The sequence below is a fragment of the Colletotrichum fioriniae genome (assembly GCF_027942845.1).
Source record: "Colletotrichum fioriniae strain IMI 355084 chromosome Unknown scaffold_2, whole genome shotgun sequence".
Taxonomy (NCBI): Eukaryota; Fungi; Ascomycota; class Sordariomycetes; order Glomerellales; family Glomerellaceae; genus Colletotrichum; species Colletotrichum fioriniae.
Window position 1 is genome coordinate 1,324,758 of NW_027076838.1, and position 11,752 is coordinate 1,336,509.

General features: G+C 51.7%; 1 non-coding gene across 1 annotated transcript; it reads left to right on the forward strand.

Annotated features, from left to right (window-relative positions):
* The first annotated feature begins 535 nt into the window (after positions 1–535).
* On the forward strand, positions 536–625 carry N0V96_002175. The gene has a single exon. It is a non-coding gene; the product is annotated as a tRNA-His (tRNA).
* Positions 626–11,752: the final 11,127 nt, after the last annotated feature.

The following is an 11,752-nucleotide window of genomic DNA, read 5'->3' on the forward strand; positions in this document are numbered from 1 at the left end:
TGTCGTAATGGTGGTAAATGCGGATACTGGGCGTCTTTTTTTGCGCCGACTTGTTGTGATGGTTTGTCGTCGGCTCGTCGGCGATACGCTGTTGAATACTTGGTAATACTTTGTTGCAGTTTGGTTAGTGATGTGTTTTGGTCAAGGTAGGGCGACAAGCGTGCGTGGATTCCCGGCTTGGGGGACCAGTTCTTCTCTGGGTGGCTCAGCGTACCAGGTGACCCGGAATTCGGTAATGCCGAGTGAAAGGCGATAATTCGATGTCGTGTCAGGGGATAGTTGATGTTGAATGTAATGTTCCCGGAATGGATGTATGGGATTTTGTAGTGTAGGGTCTCGAGACGTCTGTAGATCCAACGGCCTGCCGTCGATAGGCGGCAGAAATGCGCGGTCACTCTTTGGGGGGGGACGCAGGGTGCCAGCGGCTTACCTAATCGCGACCATCACGAGCCCTCACAAACCGGAACAACTCACCACCTTTCACGCTTTGCTTCTTCAGCACCGAACTGACAACCAATCACAACTTCAACCGGTGGCCCAGATCGTCTAGTTGGTTAGGATGATACGTTGTGGTTCTTCTATACAGCGATCCGTGTTGACGGCGGTTCGAATCCGCCTCTGGGCACTAAACTTTTTGTCGGATGGCCCTCTATGGGATTGAGCATCTTTGTTCAGCACCTACTTTTGCTAATCGCAGCGACGAGGTTGCCCAGTGTATTGGGAAATGAGTAAGTAGCGTTGCAATGTGGCATCACGATCATATCTTCATCGCAATGACCCGTGCATCCTCGGATGCGTTGTTACTACCTACAACGGTACAACCTGGGCAGCAAGTGCGAAATATGGCAAGGGTTGTCAAACTATCGCGGGGATTTCGGCCTGATTCCCCCTTAAGCAAAAATGGTCAAACCTGACTGTCGGTGCCTTGTCTTGAGCCGAGAATACCATTTCAGTCCCTGTGATGATGGGATCTCGACTTTCGATTCCGATTCCGATTCCATAACGGAGCACAGAATGCAGATTCATCCCACCCGGTCCACTCACCATTGGGGGCGGGGGCACTGCCGCGCCGTTGGCAAGAAAGTATCGTTGCCAAGCTAAGCTTCGGCAACCAGGTTGATTGATTTGATCCGAAGCGTGCTATTGGCAGTTGCCTGTGAGCTTGCTCCCTCCCTTCCATTTACATACACATAAAACCTGGAAACCTGCCGACAGGTTACCACTGCAGAATGAGAATCAGAGTAGGGCCGATGCAGCCAGAAAGCCAGAGGGTCGTGTCACCCATAATGAACTTGGCAGCTCGTAGGGGGAAAATTTTCCAGACTTTGTGCTTGTGACTGCCGTGGTTTGCTTCACTTTCAAATGGGATGGTGGTACCTTGCGATGGAAGGTAGGTAGGTAGGCACGGATAGGCCTTCAACAGACATATTATTCGACGATATAGAGTAACCCTACGGTGGCCGTCCGTGTGAGTCAGATAGGATCCCGACATCCCACTGCAATTGCCACTACAGCAGACGGAATTCAATGCCATTTTCGTTTTTTTTTCTTCTTCTCCATATTTTACAGGCAAAGGTATAAGAGGCAGACCCGATGACTTACAGCGTACCCGTGAGATTTTGTTGTTGCTTCTTCGTGAATGTAACTTGGGAAGGTGAGGTTATCTCTCTAACTTCTGTCCCTCTCACCTTAGCATTAGATAAACTACGGGACAGGCAAGTGGAGAAAGAATGGGACGCTGAGCCATAGCTTGGGTTCCCCCCGTTGCAAGTACAGCACTCAATCTGTTGTCGTCACAGAGCTACCCGAGTATTTGTACCTGATGTAGATACCTGGCGTCACCTCAGGCAATGCAGCGGGTGGCTGTACAGTCAGAGGTCTCGAGGTACCTCCTGGCTAGCAGCAAGTGTCAGGGCCTGGCACCAACCCCACTTGGGCGAGGTGGATCTCCACTGGCTGCACCGGAAACTGTCAACAATCCCCTTCCTCCCCCTACAGGTACGCCGGTTGAGAGACGTACTCGCTGCGCTGCGCTGGGAAAGAACCCCAGACTAGCTTTTCCAGGTGTTCCTTCTTAATTTTTTCTATTTCTCGATGCCGCCGCATACTTCCAGATGCCCACCAAAACCCCATCCCACCCCGATCGGACTTTTCCAGTGTCTGATCAGTGAAAAAACAATGACATCGGATCCCAAACACCAAAACCCGCTGCTTTTCTGACGCACTGGGCGGAGGTCCAATGTTTCTCTCTCTTGGTGGCATTTTGCCCAATCTCGATGACTGGGAAATGGGCGTTCGCGATCGAGATGTTGGAATTCACCGTGTCGCAGTCAATGGAACCTTGTTCGCACACCCATCATCACATCCCCCAATTGATCCCATCCCTCTATCCATCCATGTGCCCTCCTCCGTAACTTACGGTTTCGCCCTGGATGACTTCAGCCAAATCCAGTCCCCGTCTTGTTCCTTGCTTTGCTCGCTCACTGCAAAGTCATGCTTTCTGCGCCTGCGCCTGCGTTACGCTTGTATGGATAGTCTTGTACAGATACACTTGTACTCAGTAGAAGTCTAGACTCTCTTGCCAACCAGCTCGCCAGCGGCCCAGCGTCTGGGCATGCCGCGCAAGAACAGCATCAGCCCTGTCGCATATGCTTCTCATGGTGATCGTATGTGCCGTCTGCGATCGTATTCTCGAATGCCCAGTGGCGATATGCCTCAACCAGGCCTGCAGTGCACGCGCAAACATCGACGATTTCCTTCCTCCCCGTGTGTAAGACCGTCCTGTCTTCTCATGCCTCTTCCCAGTCTCTCACGCCCACAGTCTCCGTTCTCTCGGTGTCCAGACCAGCCGGTGGCTACTCTCAGCCCATTTCCTGCCCGCTAATCTTCAGATTCGCATCTTCGATGGCATCTTCGATGAAACTTTGGCCCACGAGCTCCTCACAATCTGCTGTAATTCATGGTCATTCGGCGCCGTAGAAGGGCCCCAATAAGATCCAGTTGGTCCGAGGTCGTCGGTTCCGCAAGCCTCGTGCTGCATCAAATCTACGTCACGGCGGGAAGTCCATATCGGAGGTTGGGTCGGGAGGTGACTAGCGCGTCGATGCTCTGTAACACTGCCATTAGGCATGTATATAGCACGTTCCGCGGCGAAACCCTCCGCCGTCCATTGGGGCCCGTGGATAGATCAACGCCCTCCACAGCGGGAGCCCATGGCCATGTTGTGTATCCGTACTCCATATGGATATTTGAAGAGGTGATATGAATATTCGTACTGGTGCGAGTGCTGGCCATGGGTATTGGCATATTGAAACAAGATACCCGCACTCCGTGAGTCCATACTTAGCGCTGCTATATCAGAACCCTCAATTTACCAGCTTCTGTCGCCTCTCAATAACAGCACACAGACCACGTCGATCCAGTCAATGCTCCGTCGTCGACAAGCTCGAATATGGCCGTGTATGTTATTCTCTGATTGCCTGGCGCGTTGTCGCGTATTGGTGCTGTAGCGTGCTACTAACGGGGTACGGAATGGCCTGGATCGTGTTGGCATCCCGGGCGGGTTCAGTCTGGCGACGCTGGAGCGGTCCATGATCCTAATTCGTGCTGACCAGCTCTCGAAAAGCATTGTTTGATGCATATCTCTCGTTCCAGTGCCCCGTCAAAAGGGTCTGCATGCGCCTAGATGCCGTGCCAATCCTGCTTGCCGTCGGTTTGCCCAGCTTCGTTCAGATGGTCCGAGTTCCAGAACGCTCTTAATGGATGGTGGAGCCAGTGACAACCCAGAAGTGAAGGCACATGTGCTCTCAGCCTCACTTTGCGACCCGTCACCCAAATGCCATATCCAGCCGAATGCACAATCTCCAGACTGACGATGGTTATCGTCTTTTGCCCCTCCGCCACAGAGTAGAATTTCGGTTAAGCGGAAGGTAATCTGGTTACTTGCTAGGTCAGCCGACGGCGAAGTTGCCCCCTGTGTCGGTTCAGAGTAACACGGCATGTTGTGTCATCAGTAATCGCATTGCGAAAAGGCGATTTTTCTGCAAATTCGGTGATATGTCTGTCTTCCGGCAAGACACATCGCACCGGCACCATGCGAACCCCACTGACAACGGCCTTTGCTTTGGGTCTGATGGGCCATGGATCAAAGGTCGTCGTGTTCTGGCGCACACGGCCGTGACGGAACGGCTTCTCATCTTGGATCGATTCCTGGTTGATCGATCATCGAAACATTGCCATGTCGTTTATGTGGACGCTTTCTTCCGGTATTCGTATAACCACTTGGGTTGTTCTTTAAGATACAGACGAGCAATTGCGAGGTCAACGAGAGAGATGTCAACGCGATTATTACGTCGTCCTGGGTCGCGGTCTGTTGTCTCACCTGCACCGTGCTTTGGGACAGCTGCCTACGGACGAGGTGCGTTCCTCAACCATGGCCCGTGGTGGCCAGATTCATCCGCGTGAGCGTGTGTAGCAGGGGGTCGTAGCGGCTCTCGATCGCGGCGCAATTCTTCGATTTCAGGTGTCTTTCAATCCTTGGTGCAATGCTCCGTCTCCCCGCGCAGAGGCGTGTGAATAGCCATCTCTGGCGATTTAAGCCAGTCTGACTGGCTGCTCGACCGCTGACACGTCGAGAAGCGCGAGCTGGCTTGTCTGGAAAGCACACTGATGAGCGTGTAGGTGGAATTGACATCGAGATTCACTTCCACGGCCTGCTCTTCATTGGAGAGCAGGCACTGGAACGGTGACTTGATCGCAGGGTTGTTTATAGAGTCAGGCGCATTTCCGTCCACAAGAATCGAAATCGCGTTGTTTGGCCACTGTCCCTAGCAGTTTTGGCCTGGATTACTGTCTGCATTGAGGGCGAGGTTCTCACTCTCCTGGTCAAATACTCGACGGGCGGTATTCCGCAACCCAAATGACGATGTTCGCTTCCCCTCTCTTTTTTTTGGAGAGGAAGAAAAAGAATGCTGGCCAGGAGGCAGCGGCATGACCCGCGACGGTCTCGAAGGGCCCGTTGCCGAATTGGTGTGTCAATCCAGGAATTGTTGATGCAGATGCCGTCTTGAATCTAGGGTCAGCACTGGGTTTTCAATAGTGGCTGTTTTGGTATCGCGTGTTCTACAAAAGTGGTGAGAGTCTAGAGAGTGTGCAGGTACGGCTTGGGAATGCTCTCTGTCGAGGCGAGGCGTGCCATGATGCCGCTCCCGCTACCGCACTTGCAGTCAGTCGAGTTACGGAGCGGATTCCGTTCATCAGAGAGTGGTGGGCTGGCGCATCACAGTCTAGTGTAGCGTGTCTGCTATGTCTGTGTGGTGCGTAGGTACCTTGCCTGGAGGTGTTGTCAAAGGGAGTGGCTCTTGAGGGGATGGATGATGGACGAACACCCCCCTCTCTTTCTCAGTCTGTACATACACTACCAGTGGGCAGTGGCCCAGTGCCACTACACTCTTTCCAGTTCCGTACCCATGTGTGATCCCGGCCTGAGGCCTCAAGTTTGGTGGGTGCCTTGGGCTGGACGGGGAAAGAGAGAGGTACTGAGGTACCTACGCAAGGTACTTCGTATCTAGGGTACCTTACGTTCTACCTTGTCGCCTTGGAGAGTGAGGCAAAGAGGGAAGGGAAGGAGACATGGGCCAGGTATGGTTTCCCTGTACCGGTACAGGATTTGCATGTATCCCAAAGGCCCATCTCAAGCGGCCGTTTCCTGTTCCTGACTCGCTGAGAACCCATGTCTTTCCATGTCTTCCAAAAGGGCTCCATATTTGTCTGTCCTTGTGCTCGATCCCGCTTTTCTTTGCGATGGACTTCCAGTAGGAGATGCTCACTGCTGCTCGTCTTGCTCGTCGCTGACTTCTCGAAAGTCGGTTTCTGCGATCAGACGCCAGGGGAGCTTGTCCTGGGTACCTTGAGCTATCCATCAGTCTGCTGCTCTAGCTTCTCGACTTGGGGCTTGGGGCCAATGGACATGCCACCCCGGATCACAAGTCGAGTCTGCGGCGACGTCTGAGGCTACCAGTATCCGTACACTCACTAACTACCTTACCTTACGGTCGACCATCAACACACACCCACCCTCGAGAGATTCCCCATTGACCTCTGACCTCACCTCTTGATCCGCGTCGATCACCGCGGGGCTAGTTCTGCTCAATCTTTGAACCGTTTACCTCGCCCTTCCTCCGTTCCATACTGGCAACCATCCATACCTTACTCCCCTTGGCTCACCAAACTCGCTCCCTCCTCTCCGTCTCGGTAGACGGCCATCCCCCCCAGTTGTTCTTCACCGTTCCCAGTTCCCAACCCGTGCAAAGGAAGACTGGGAAAAAAAAAAAAAAAAAAAGACTTTGCCGGCTTGGTCACTTTCTCCCAAACTCAACCCTCTTCTTCGATCAAACAAACTTGGTCCAGTCCTCATCACTCCCACCAGAGACGCGCCCTACTTTCCTCCACCAGACCAGACCATCTATCCGTTCTCTTCCCCGTCGTTCATGCGGCTGCGAACCGCCGAGCCGGCTCAAAAAAACGCATTTTCATAAAGTACGTATTCTTTCCAGAGCGCACATCCCATTCCATCTGAATCCCGAGGCCCCTCTTTGCTTGGTCTGGTACTTGCCGTTGTCCCACACCCCAAAAGCTCGGTCTCCTTCACTGTCATCGAGATCCGTCCTCCATATTGCAGCCACCAACTTGGTATATCCACGCCATGCGTGCCCACACGCCTTCCTCTTCTGCAATTACTTATCATCAACGCCCCATGCAGACGTAGAATTCGTCCAGCAATCGAGAATTTTCGGAATTACTTCAACAACATCGCTCTTAGAACGATTTGCGCAGTATCGAAGACGACGAGAAAACGCTGATTGCCGACCGACACGCAATATTCGAAACAGGCGCCGCCTGTCGCTGCCCAACCGCCGCGACTCGATTGAGAAGGAAGCTTTCAATGATTATTGATTGACCGCAACGCAAAAAGAAGTGCTTCGACTTCGAGCGACGGAAACCGAGACGTAGCGAAACGAATCGACGGCTGAACGAAAGAGTTCGGGTTTAAGAAGGGATTTGAACGAAAAGTGGAAAGCCGTGAACGCCAATCCTTTGGATATCATCTTCGACGCGAAAGAAGTTTGCAAACCGTCGCACTACCGCCCCGTTCCAACAACACGTTCGAGTTGACGTAACTTGATATACGCCACGCAGCTCAACCATGGCGCAAGGACTGGATGGAATCTTTGCAGAGTTAGGCATCTCGCAGTACCTAGACATCTTTCTCGAGCAAGGATTCGATACGTGGGAGACGATATTGGACATTACTGAGTCCGATCTGTGAGTGGACCATAGTTATTGCCACGCCACATACTCGAAACTGACGATAATATTTTTGCAGCGACGCACTTGGAGTCAAGTTAGGACACAGACGTGTAAGTGCTTGACGTTCGTTCATAGCCCCCGCAAGTCCTAACACGAAGCAGAAACTACAGAGACGAATCGCCAACTCTCGTGGCCTCGCTCCGGATGCATCACTAGGTTCGCCCACAAGAGCAAGCGCAGAAGAGCCAAAGCCTGAGACACAACGACCTGATCAACCCCGTCTCGAGGTTAAGGAGGGACCGGTCGCTACGAAACGAAAGTATAGGCGTCACCCCAAGGTCCGTAAACCCCGTGTAGACGTATGTACACTTGTACCTGGACGAAGCTAACGAACGTAGCCTGATGAAAATGCCCCTGAGAGACCTCCTTCGGCCTATGTCCTATTCTCAAATAGTATGATATGAATTCCACCCTGCATTGAGATGATTGAACACATCTGACCAGCACCGCAGAGATGCGTGATGACCTTAAGGGTCGGAACTTGACTTTTACCGAAATAGCCAAGCTTGTGGGAGAGCACTGGCAAAACTTAACTCCCGGCGAGAAAGAGCCATATGAAACTTCCGCATTGAAAGCCAAGGAGAAATACAACCACGACTTGGCCGAGTACAAGAAGACGACAGAGTATAGGAAATACAACCTGTACTTACAGGATTTCAAGGCACGGCAAGCCTCCGCAAATCAAGGTGCGTGGAGGTTTGTCGATTCGAATGGCCGTCAAACTGACACTTATGCAGCAAAAGAGTCGTCAAAACGTCAGAAGCTTGATTCAGGGGTTCGTCTGCAAAACGGAGGAAGCGCAAGTGCTACACCTGGGAGTCTTAGCAGCACAGGGAGTGGTACAGAGAGTCACCAGGGAAGCGAACCTCCTCCTAATCGCAAACAGCGTGTGGGTTCCGTGGTATCGGTATCCGAATCGCAATATTCGACGGCCGTGCCGACCCCGATTTCTCATCATCATCCCAATGATGACTCGGTGCACTCCCCTGCCAGCGTACAGTTCGATCGCGAGAGCTTGCACTCCACAAGTCCTCGTACCTCGCAGACTCGGAACCACCGCCCAACATGGACGGAAGCACCAGCCAAACCAGAGCCAGTTACACTTCCGCATCTTCCTTCCCTCTCAGATGTGTTCAATAATGGACGAGGACTGAACGGCGTCTCAAGGTCTCCTGAACCAAATGGCTTTGGGAGCTTCGCGCCTCCAACACACCCTGGTCCCTCCGCACCACCGTCATTGAAGCACGAATATTCTTCCGCGGGAAGCATTTCATCCTCTGGGTCTGGACTGTCGTACCCCCCGAACACCTAGTGAATCTTCGCTACCGATTCACGCCTTGTTATCGAACAAGACCTTGCCGGGCCCTCCATTCGAATTGCAGCCATCACCATTCTCGACGGCGCCGCCGACAGGACCACCACCACTCCAGGATTCGAAATTGCCCTACGCAGGGCAGCCACAAGCTCCGATTGGGGCAACTAATGGTACTCACGGTCAAACCAAGCAAGGCTTTCCGCAGAGGCTAATGAGGGTGCAAGATTATCATTCACCGCCTGCCTTATCAAGATTCCAGTCTACCTCGTCAACAGGGACTGATGGATCGAACGTGTCGCAAGCATCATCGGGTGCTTCTTCTACAACGTCGCTCGGTCTTCAGGAGAGGAGCGATCCGAAGCTCGACGGTATGAGCGCATTGGTGCGTGCGGGCGAGATTGTGAACCGTCGTGTTCAATAAGCGGACGCGAGTTTTGGTAGATGATCGGCAACAATCGTTTTCCATCCACTCCATAGATCCGCAATCTGTTGGTGTAGGCCTCCAGTCCAGTCTCGTGTGTTTGATCCTGATTTTATTCGGTTGTTTGTTTCGTCGTCGTTGATGGCATCAGCGTTTCGGTCAAGTCCAGCCTGGTTGGCTGAGGTTGGTGTGTTTGATTACTTGAATACCCTCATGGTTTGGCATCGTTTGGAAATCTTGTATGAGGTGGCGCAACTGGAATAGCTATGGCGTTTTGTGGTCGTCTGGACGTGGCATTTGTTTGTCGGCCAAATGTCGTTGTAAGTTGTGTCGCATGGCCAGACGATGGATAACTTTTGGATGAAGGGTGTCGATGGGTACTGCATGATATAAGAGCTATCTGGTCGCTCGAGGAACCAAAAAACTATATAAACTGTATGAACAATGGTATGCAGTTTCAATTGAACGAAACTATTCAAGTAAACTCATGGACAGGAGAGGGAAATCGGAATGTAGGGGTTCAAGAGGAAAACACAGCAGAGCAAGGCCGGGAGGTTATGACGTCAACCAAATAGAAGGGGGAGGACCCTTCCTCCGCGGTCCTGCCTCGCATTTCTGACGGGATCATCACTGGCGTTACCCTTTCCTGAGGGGAAGAGGTCAGGAACAAGCCAATACTTTTCTGCCAAAGGGTAGGCAAAATGAAGGGTCTCGCTCCCCAACCTGGTGCGCCTGCATTGGATGTTGGCCCATTCATTGGTGGTGTTGGCACGAGTACCCTGAGCGCACCGGCTAACGTCATAATTCTGTCAGGATTTCGGGCTCCTGGCCTGATTTTCGATTTTTCGAAGAGGGTCCCCCGGTCTTGGCGGATTCGGTTGGCTGGCGGTCCGTGTTGGTTGGTTGGGGGTCCTATTTTATCGTTATTTTTTCGGCGTTTTCCACTTTCTACGTGAGGAATGGTCGTGCGCCTCACTTTTTTTTTTGGGTTGCTCCGAAAGAGTCGAGGGACCCTTGTTATGTCAAAACGAAACTAAACCCGATTGTTACTCCATCGTTGTCCCCCCTAACTTTGACTCTACTGTGTAGTAATAGACCCCCTGCCCGGCTTGAGGTGCGCGTTCATCGGGACATGACTAAGGTGATGTGTTGATCTGAAGGTAGGTTCAAAGTATGAAAAGTTGCAATGTCTCGTGATTGTTGCAGGATGATTCAGATCTTTGCGTGAAATTTGTCTTGATTTTTCCTTGATTTTTTCCCTGACAATTCCCAATAGTCTTTGGATGGAGTGGAGTGTGCCACGATGATCTTGCAACTGCGTTTTTTTTTTCCATCGATAGCGACTGAATGTACCCAGCGTTGGTTGAGTATCGAGCAGGAAGAGTAAGGTAAGGTAAGGTCAGATCAAAGTGCTGCACTGCATAGCAAACTCTTCATGCACAAATTCGATGCGGGCTTCCGTGCGGGATCAACGAAGCATGGTTGCATTCGGGATCCTGTAAGATGAAAGCAGCGCTTGGTTTGGAAGCCTCATTTTCGGCGGTCGATTGATGATATCGTCTATGAGAAGGTATTACTCGAAACTGTGTAGGTTGCGTTGGCACACTTTGCTACAATGCATTCTACATATCCATACTCCATAGTAAAACGTTGTTTTGTTCATATACAAACCGACCACTTTTCATCACTTGATCACATATATTCTATTCAGAATATGCGAGAAGAAGTTCTACAGAAGTTTTGAGTGAGGAGGTTGAGAGAGAAAGACTACACCCAAGTTTTGAGTGCCGCGTCCGATTCCGCAAAGGATGCTAATCTTTTGATTGAGCAAGCCAGAGAGGATGATGCTCATAGCATTATTGAAGGTGTGGTCATGTAATTGTACACAACATGTCCAAAAGGCACGTGGATGTCGCGCTGCTCAGGCCTGCATGCTCTACATCAACAGATCCGGATGCTCTTGCATCAGTGACCATGGCTTAACAACACTCCGCTCACCAACCGACTGTCCAACTTCAAGTGCGACACGAGTCACTCCAACCAAATGAATGTCGCCTCTGCAAAAGGGAGGGTACCCATGAGCGATCCTGTATGAAAGGAACACCTGCGTTCGTGAGCTCTTGTAAATAGTGAGGGTCGTTCGCCTGCGGCGAATCCTTCATCCACTGCTTTGGGCCGTTGAACTTGGTTTCTTCGCCCGTGATGGGTATAGTAGGTGTCGAACACTGATTGCCCGCGGAAATACTCAGTCTGTTCAGTCCCAGAGACCAAAGCTTCCACAGCTGCTGTCGCATACAGACAGGATTTCCCTTAGAGAGCGAGCTGGTCTATCTACCAAGTATTGCGTCAAGAACACGGTGGGACAAATGCCAACCCATAACGCTAATTGCTGGAAAACAAAATGATGGCGATAATAATCAAGAGCAGATGAAGCGGCAGACAGACATATTCTCTCAAAAGCCTCGAGACCCAACGCTTCCGCCATAAAGGCCTTCAGGCCTGGCAAGCAGAAGCCCCATGTATACTTGCTGAGTAGGAAATCTTCGCACAGGCGCCTCTATTTTAAACTGGCTGCATCCGCCGCCCTTGCCATCTGATTTGTTTTTTTCTCCCTGCAGTGCCCACTGCGCTCGCTCAAACCCATCCGA